Consider the following 9,305-nt stretch of genomic DNA (forward strand, 5'->3'; position numbering starts at 1 on the left):
CAAGTGTACACCTAGGCCCTGGGTACCTAAGGTACACTGTACAGGGAACTATAAGGCGATTCTTACCAATTGGGTTATGTACCCAACGTACATAGTATGAATTTAGAGAGAGAACAGCTGGGCTGTGGGTCTGATTAGCAGGCCAACAGCCACATCGAAGTCGAAAACCAGTGAAGCAAAAGCAAAAAGTGGGGGTGAACATAGAAAACAGACCTTACTCTCCTACAGCAGGCGGCTACACAAAGGAGGTACAGAAGAATACGTTTAAATCCTGAGACCGGGCACACACTATCTCTAAGTCAAGGTTGTTCTGCCTGTACCCATCGCTGGACTAGCGGGAGCAGGCCTCTATCTAGTGGGAAAGATGTGCGCTAATAAGAACGGTGTATTCATTAGTACAGCAGGGCCCAACCTTGGAGAAAAGGAAAATTACCAAAGCTGCTTCTCGCAAAGGCAGAGAGATTATTTTCGCTCATGGGTCAAAATGGCAGGCAAACATAAAATGCTAACTTATGCAGAACAATATATAAACAACACAGCTAAGACATTTTTATTCTAACAAAGGTAAGTTACTTTTACATCTGATAGAGACATCTAGCTGCAGATTCCTTAACTTTTGAATTAAATACCATAGCTATACCCTCCTAGAGGATGGTCTGCAAACTAATCCAACAAAAGTTCTCAAAGAGAACCAGCCGGTCATAGCCAATAGCCTGCTATTTCCTTCTAGCAGTGGGTTCACAATCAGGTCGAGCAAAGGGGGGGTCTACAGACACTTCTGTCTAATAAAAGTTTTGTAAGGGTTAAAAAAGTTACATTAGTGGAACCTCATGCTCAGATCTTATGGTTAAGCAAAAAGGGAGAGAAAGATCTCATCTTAGTACATTTTTATTATAATATTTTTGATTTGCCACGTATTAATGTGGCAAATCAAAATTTCCAGTGCCCTTGACCGGGCACTGGAAATATTTTTTAGCTCTAATCAGCACTGATTTTGTCCTGCTGTTGGCAGGAGATTTTAATATACAGGCATGCGATATGCCCAATATCCAGGCATGCAGTCCCATCCATGGTGACGGGGAGGGAACATTTTTGCCATAACGAGTACGGGAAAGCCCTAAACCAGATGATATCAAAATACAATCTCCACTTACTTAGAGGAGGCTGTGGACAAAATGGTGTCAAATTTCCAGCCTTCAAAGGGAGAAATATGTACTCTTATCATTAATCATATATTTGTGTCTACTCCTGATATATTAAGGTGTGGCAACCCTATCGTCGTTCCCTCTATTCTGAGTGACCACAATTTGCTCGCCTTATCTTTGCTTTTTTGGGGCTCCAGGAGTGCAGCACAAGTTACTACTTGTGTAACGATATATCTGTAAGAGACATTAGTTAGTGATAGATTCATTACCTTAGAATATCCCCAGGCATCAGACTGGATCCGGAAAAGTTTTTTGTCAGCAGTACCCCTGTGCGTCGGTAGGTGGCGTTGTGCGGCTCTGTGTCCGTCGCTGGTGTCGTAAGCGCCGAAATAACGTCACGGAGACTACTTAGGCGCCACCCATGCATGCGGACGTCAGTTCTGTACACGACTTTCCGCGCAAGGAGCGCAGAGCCATGCAAGAAACTGACCACTGGTGCCATGAAACTAGGGCCCTGAAAGGGATGCCCTTAACCCTAGAATCAGTACGCAGAACAGGAGGATGGGAGGGGCGGTAAGGAATCTATCACTAACTGTCTCTTACAGATATATCGTTACACAAGTAGTAACTTGTGCATCTGAAAGAGACACGTTAGTGATAGATTCCTTACCTTAGAATAGATACCCCAGCAATACCAACCCCGGTGGTGGGTCTGCGAATAGATTACACCAGAAAGTCACGGAGAACAGAACGGCCAAAGAAGCCGTCTCTCAGGACTTGACTAACAAGGCAGTAACGCTTGGTAAACGTGGCAGCGAGGCCCACGTAGCTGCCTGACAAATATCCTGCAAGGGAACGGCGCGTCCCAAGGCAGAAGTGGCTGCAGTTGCCCTGGTAGAATGGGCATGCAGCCCCACAGAAGGCTCCTTCTTAGCCAACGAGTAACATTCTTTGATGCACAGAACGACCCACCGAGAGATGGTTAGTTTGTGCACGGCCCGACCTTTTTTGGCGCCCACGTAGCCAATAAAGAGCTGGTCAGCTACCCAGAACTGCTGTGTGCGCTTCAGATAGAACGAGCACGCACGTTTTGGTTCCAGACGGTGGAGCCTCTCTTCCTCTTTTGAAGGATGCGGAAAGAAGGTGGGCAAGGTGATGGTCTGCCCGATGTGGAAGGGCGTGACAACCTTTAGCAAAAAAGGATGGGTCCTTAAAAACCACCATGTCCAGATGAACAAAGGAAAGTAGGTTTCGAAGAAAGAGCCTGGAACTCACTCACTCTTCTGGCACAGGTGATAGCTACCAGGAAAGCCGTCTTGAGAGTGACCAGACGTAAAGGAGTTATGAAGGGGCTCAAAAGGAGCGCACATCAGATAGGTCAAGACAAGAATTAAGTCCCATTGAGGCATCATGAAAGGCACGGGAGGAAAAGTGTGCGTAATGTCTTTCAAGAAACGGTTAACAACCGGGGACATAAAGAGAGAAGGCTGATCTGGAAGCCTTAGAAAGGCGGAGATGGCCGAAAGATAACCTTTGATAGTACCCAGAGCAGAGCCCTGCTGGGCCAAGGATAGTAGAAACAGAAGGACCTCAGAAAGAGGGGCAGAAAGGGGATCCACAGACTTTGCTGTGCACCATGCCACAAACTTGTTCCACTGGCAGGCGTATACCTTCTTAGTGGATGGACGCCTGTCTGCCTGAATGACATCACAGACTTCAGAAGGAAGATCGAAAGCTGTCAACTGTCGCCGCTCAATCTCCACGCATGGAGGGGGAGGCTGGACAGGTTCGGGTGGAGGATCGTCCCCTGCTGATCCTCCCGAAGAAGCAGACGGATCAGGGGATCGATCGCCATGCTGAGTAGCTCGGGATACCAGTATCTTCGTGCCCAATCCGGAGCCACAAGGATGACTTGGGCCCGGTCGCGGCGAATCTTCTTTAGCACTCTGGGCAAAAGTGGTATAGGTGGAAAGGCGTACAACAGACCGCAACTCCACCCGCGACGAAAAGTGTTGCCGAGCGAGTGCCGCCTTGGAAATTCCAATGCGCAGAACTGATGACATTGCGCGTTCTCTTCGGTGGCGAATAGATCTAACCAAGGCTCTCCCCACAGCAGAAAGAGACCTTGCGCCACGTCCATGTGAAGACGCCATTCGTGATCCATCATGCACTTACAGCTGAGTTTGTCCACCCTGGCGTTCAGTGAACCTGCCAGGCGTTGAACCACAAGAGATATGCCCCGATGTTCCAGCCATGTCCAGAGGTGGAGGGCCTCCTGACATAGGGTCCACGACCCCACCCCGCCCTGTTTGTTGCAGTACCACTTGGCAGTGGTGTTGTCCGTTAACACCTGCACTACTCTTCCCCGGACAGAGGGAATGACTGCCTTGAGTGCAAGATGAGATCTGGACACAATCGGACAGATTCCCCTGATGAACAAGTTACTAACCTTCGGTAACGATGTATCTGTAAGAAACATTAGTTAGTTAGATTCCTCACCTTAGAATATCCCCAGGCGTCAGACTGGATCCGGAAGATTTTTCGTCAGCAATACCCCTTGCGCGTCGCTAGGCGTCGTCTGCGGCTCCGCGTCCGTCGTCGGCGTCGTGCGCCGGGATGACGTCGTCGGAGTACTTAGACGCCGCCCTCGCGCGCTGACGTCAGTTCTTGTACATAGCCTTCCGCGCCAGGAACGCAGAGCCATGCAAAGACCGACACTGGTGCCAAAAATAAAATCTAGGGGCCTGAAAGGACAACCTTAACCCTAGATGTCAGTTCGCAGAACGGGGAGGATGGGAGGGTCGGTGAGGAATCTAACTAACTAATGTTTCTTACAGATACATCGTTACCGAAGGTTAGTAACTTGTTCATCTGAAAGAAACACGTTAGTTAGATTCCTCACCTTAGAATAGATACCCAAGCAATACCATCCCCGGTGGTGGGTCTGCGAACCAAGATCACACCAGAAAGTCCTGGAGGACAGAACGGCCAAAGAAGCCATCCCTCCGGACTTGGCTGTCAAGGCAATAATGCCTGGCAAACGTGTGTAGAGAAGCCCACGTCGCCGCCTGACAGATGTCCTGCAAAGGGACTCCCCGTCCCAAGGCAGTAGTAGCCGCCGTGGCCCGAGTAGAATGGGCGCGCAGCCCAACAGGAGGGTCCTTTTTAGCCAAGGAATAGCAGATTTTTATACACAAAACGACCCACCGAGAGATGGTTCGTTTGTGCACAGCTTTCCCCTTCTTAGCGCCCACGTACCCAACAAAAAGCTGGTCGTCCACCCGGAACTGTTTTGTGCGGTCCAGATAGAAGGAGAGCGCACGTTTTGGGTCCAGACGGTGGAGCCTCTCTTCCTCTTTGGAAGGATGCGGAGGCGGAAAGAAGGTGGGCAAGGTGACAGACTGCCCAAGGTGAAATGGAGTCACCACTTTAGGAAGAAAAGAGGGACGAGGCCGAAGGACAACCTTGTCCGGATGAACAGAGAGAAAAGGAGGCTTTGAAGATAAAGCCTGGAGCTCACTCACCCGTCTAGCCGAGGTGATGGCTACCAGAAAAGCAGTCTTTAGAGTTAGAAGACGAAGAGGGCAATTGTGAAGAGGCTCGAAGGGAGCGCACATCAGGAATGTCAAAACCAGATTCAAGTCCCACTGAGGCATTACAAAAGGGACAGGAGGGAACGTGTGTGTAATGCCTTTGAGAAAGCGTGTAACCACAGGGGACTTGAAAAGAGAAGGCTGATCAGGAAGCCGCAAGAAGGCGGAGATGGCAGCAAGATAACCTTTCAGGGTGCCCAGGGCAGAGCCCTGCCGGGCCAGAGAAAGAAGGAAGAGGAGAACCTCAGAAAGAGGGGCGGAAAGGGGATCCACAGCCTTTGCTGTGCACCATGCCACAAATTTGTTCCACCGGCAGGCGTATACCGTCTTTGTGGAGGGACGCCTGGCTGCCAGAATGATATCACAGACTTCAGGAGGCAAGTCAAATGGCATCAACTGCCGCCGCTCAATCTCCACGCATGGAGGTGGAGGCTGGACAGGTTCGGGTGGAGGACCGTCCCCTGCTGCTGCGACAGAAGATCCTCCCGAAGGGGCAGACGTATCGGGGGATCGGTCAACAGACTGAGTAGCTCGGGATACCAGTATCTTCGTGCCCAATCCGGAGCCACCAAGATGACTTGGGCCCGGTCGCGCCTGATCTTCTTCAGCACTCTGGGCAGAAGTGGTATAGGCGGAAAGGCGTACAACAGACCGCAACTCCACTCGTGACGAAAAGCGTCGCCGAGCGAGTGCCGCCTTGGAAATTCCAACGCGCAGAACTGCTGACATTGCGCGTTCTCTTCGGTGGCGAATAGATCTAACCAAGGCTCTCCCCACTGCTGAAAGAGGCCTTGCACCACTTCGGAGTTCAGACGCCATTCGTGATCCATCATGCACCGGCGGCTGAGTTCGTCTGCTCTGGCGTTCAGAGAGCCCGCCAGATGTTGAACCACCAGGGTGACGCCCTGGTGTTCCAGCCATGTCCAGAGGCGCAGAGCCTCCTGACAAAGGGTCCACGACCCCACCCCGCCCTGTTTGTTGCAGTACCACATGGCGGTGGTGTTGTCCGTGAACACCTGCACGACACTTCCCCTGACAGAGGGAAGGAAGGCTTTCAGTGCAAGCCGGATCGCTCTCAACTCCAACAGGTTGATGTGGAGACGAGACTCCGCCGGAGACCAGAGGCCTCTGATCTCCGCCTCTCCCATATGGCCACCCCAACCCAGGAGGGACGCATCCGTCACTACGACATGCTCCGGTTGGGGAAGGGAGAGGCTCTTGCCCTTGACCCACTCGCGGTCCGTGAGCCACCACTGCAACTGCTGTGCAGTGCCCTCCGAGATCAAGACATGGTCGGACAGGTTGCCGTGATGCTGGGCCCACTGAAACTTCAGGTCCCACTGCAGAGCCCGCATGCGCCGCCTGGCGTGATGCACTAGTAGGATGCAGGAGGCCATCAGCCCCAGAAGCCGCAACACTAGCCTGACCGAAACCCGGAATAGAGGCCGAAAGATGGGAATCAGGGCCTGTATATCCCGGACCCGCTGTTCCGGTGGATGGACCCGGAACTGCGCCGAATCGAGAACCGCTCCGATGAAGAGGAGCTTCTGAGAGGGACTCAAGTGTGACTTCGGCACGTTGATGGAAAACCCCAGCAAATGCAGGAGATCCGCCGTAGTCTGGAGGTGGGAGACGACTGCCTGGGGCGAGCCCGCCTTCAACAACCAGTCGTCGAGATAGGGGAAGACTGGGACCCCTGATCTGCGCAGATGAGCTGCGACCACCGCCATCACTTTCGTGAACACCCGAGGGGCACTGGTGAGGCCGAAGGGGAGCACGGTAAACTGAAAGTGCTCTTGGCCCACCGTGAACCGCAGGTAACGCCGGTGGGCCGGCAGGACGGGGATATGGAAATATGCGTCCTGCAAGTCCAACGCTACCATCCAGTCTCCAGGGTCTAGGGCAGCTAAAACCTGAGCCAACGTGAGCATCTTGAACCTTTCCTTTCGGAGGAAGGCATTGACGTTCCGGAGGTCCAAGATAGGGCGCAGGCCCCCCTTGCCCTTCTTGGGAACCAGAAAGTAGTGGGAATAACAACCACGACCTACTTCTGGACTCGGAACGCGCTCGACGGCCCCCTTGGCCAAGAGAGCCGAAACTTCCTCGCGGAGAAGATCCAAATGATCCCCCGAGATACGGTGGTGCTGTGGTGGCATGGCTGGAGGGGTCGTCTCGAAGGGGAGGGAGTAGCCCCTTCGAACGATTTGCAGCACCCACCTGTCCGATGTTATGGACCGCCAGTGGAGCAGGTGATGGCGAACTCTGCCGCCCACTGGCGTGGTATGGGCCTGAAAGCTCGGACTAGGAAGGCTTTGAGGCGGATGCTGCCGGGGTGGATGTGGGCTGACCACGTCGGCCTCCATTTTCGCCACGGCGGAAGCCACGTCCGCGACCGCGCGCAGGTTGGTTCTGCGGCTGGTGGCTCTGCGGACGTGAGGAGGCGCCCCTTCCTTGGCCACGAAAGGGGCGAAAAGCGGAGGTGTGCGCCCGCGGAGCCGAGAGGCCCAAGGACTTGGCCGTAGCCCGGGAGTCCTTAAAGCGGTTCAGCGCACTGTCCGCCTTCTCACCAAACAGGCGAGTGCCATCAAAGGGCATGTCCATGAGGGTGTTCTGGACATCCCCGGAAAATGACGTGGACCGCATCCAGGCGTGGCGGCGGAGCGCCACCGTGGTGGAAATCGCCCGACCTAGCGAGTCCGTGGTGTCAAGCCCACATCTTATGGCGTGCCGTGCTGCATCCCTCCCATCGGCCAGAGCCTGGGAAAGACGTGGCCGGACCTCCTCCGGACACAGGGGCAGCACGTCCTCCACCGTATCCCACAGGGAATGGGAATAACGGTCCAAGAGACAGGCGGTATTTAAGGACCGCAGGCCCAAACTAAGGGACGAGAACAGTTTCTTGCCAAACTGCTCGAGCCTCTTGGAATCCCGGTCCGGCGGAGCGGTCGGGAAGGAGGATTGGGAAGTAGAGGCCTGGATAACCAGACTCTCGGGGGTGGGGTGTTGGGACAGGAAGCTGGGGTCGCCCGGAGCAGGGCGGTGGCGCCTGGCAACGTTCCTATCCACAGGAGGAACTGTGGAGGGCTTGGACCAGGTGCCCTGCAGAACGTCAGTGAGGGCCTCGTTAAACGGCAGCAGAGGCTCAGTGGAGCTTGCTGAGGTTTGAAGCACCTCAGTGAGGATGTTGGTCCTCACAGCCACGGCAGGCAACTCGAGCCCAAGGGCCTCAGCCGCCTTGCGCAGCACCACAGAAAATGCTGCACCCTCCTCCGAAGCCACGGTCGGAGGAGAAGTGAATCCAGCGTCTGGCGAGGTGTCCAGCCCGCTGGCCTCCCCCAGTTCATCTGCCCAGTCCTGAGAAAGCTGTGACTGAACAGCCAGAGGGTCCTCGAACCCCTCCCAGTCGCCCCCTTCTTCCGATTCCTGATAAACAGGAGGAATGATCGGAACCGGACTGTAGAGATGGTAGGTCTCTAGCGGCGTCGGATGCGGCGTCGGCGGACGCCGTGCCGGCGTCGGGTCCGGATGAGGGCTAAACTGGGGCGTCGGCGTCACAGGCGTCGGCGTCGGCGGCGCCGGTGACGGCGTCGGTGGTTCAGGCGTCGGCGCCGGTGGAGGAGTGACAAGGTCAACCGGCGTCGACTGGGGCCCAGGCATGGGCCCCGCGGGGACCTGCGGCGTCGAGACCGGAGTCGTCGACGGCGCCGGGGCCGGAGCCGCCGGCACGCGAGGTCGCCCAGTCGAGCCCGCGGGGCCCGAAGGCGCGCCAGCGGGCGTCGACGGCGGGGCCAGGCTCCTCATGGCCGAGAGGAAGGCGCTGATCTCCGCCGGCGCCGCGTCAGCCCCAGGGACCGGAAGGTATGGGGGCGGACGCGGCACCTGCGGCTCCGCCGGAGCCGCGGGGGTGGAACCACTTGGACCCTCGGCCGAGTCGCGCGACCGGCGAGGGGAGTCCGAAGAGCGATGTCGCCTCTTGGACTTCTTTGAGTGCTTGGACTTACCCGACGACTTGGAGCCCGACGATCGATGGTGGCGTCGGCTAGGGCTCCGCGAGCGATCCTTGGACCTCCTCCTGGACCGGGATCGCGCACGACGCGGAGCCGAGTGGCGAAGCTCGAGAAGCTTGCGGGACCGCTCCCGCCTAGCCTTCGAAGTCAGGGCCTGGCAGTCGTTGCACGACTCCGCGTCGTGGTCGAGGCCTAAGCAATAGAGGCACCGGCGGTGGTGATCGGTCACCGACATCAGTCGATGACAGTCTTCACAAGCCTTGAACCCAGGCATCCTACCGGCACCAGATGTCGACAGACAGGGATCAAAAATGATCAAAAAGAGTTAGTCAAAAAAGACTAAAAGGGGTAGCTCTCCCGGATCTGCGCTTACTGGCGCGGAAAAAAGAAGAACTGACGTCAGCGCGCGAGGGCGGCGTCTAAGTACTCCGACGACGTCATCCCGGCGCACGACGCCGACGACGGACGCGGAGCCGCAGACGACGCCTAGCGACGCGCAAGGGGTATTGCTGACGAAAAATCTTCCGGATCCAGTCTGACGCCTGGGGATATTCTAAGGT

The sequence above is a fragment of the Triturus cristatus genome, chromosome 10 (genome assembly GCF_964204655.1).
Source record: "Triturus cristatus chromosome 10, aTriCri1.1, whole genome shotgun sequence".
In the NCBI taxonomy this organism is placed as follows: Eukaryota; Metazoa; Chordata; class Amphibia; order Caudata; family Salamandridae; genus Triturus; species Triturus cristatus.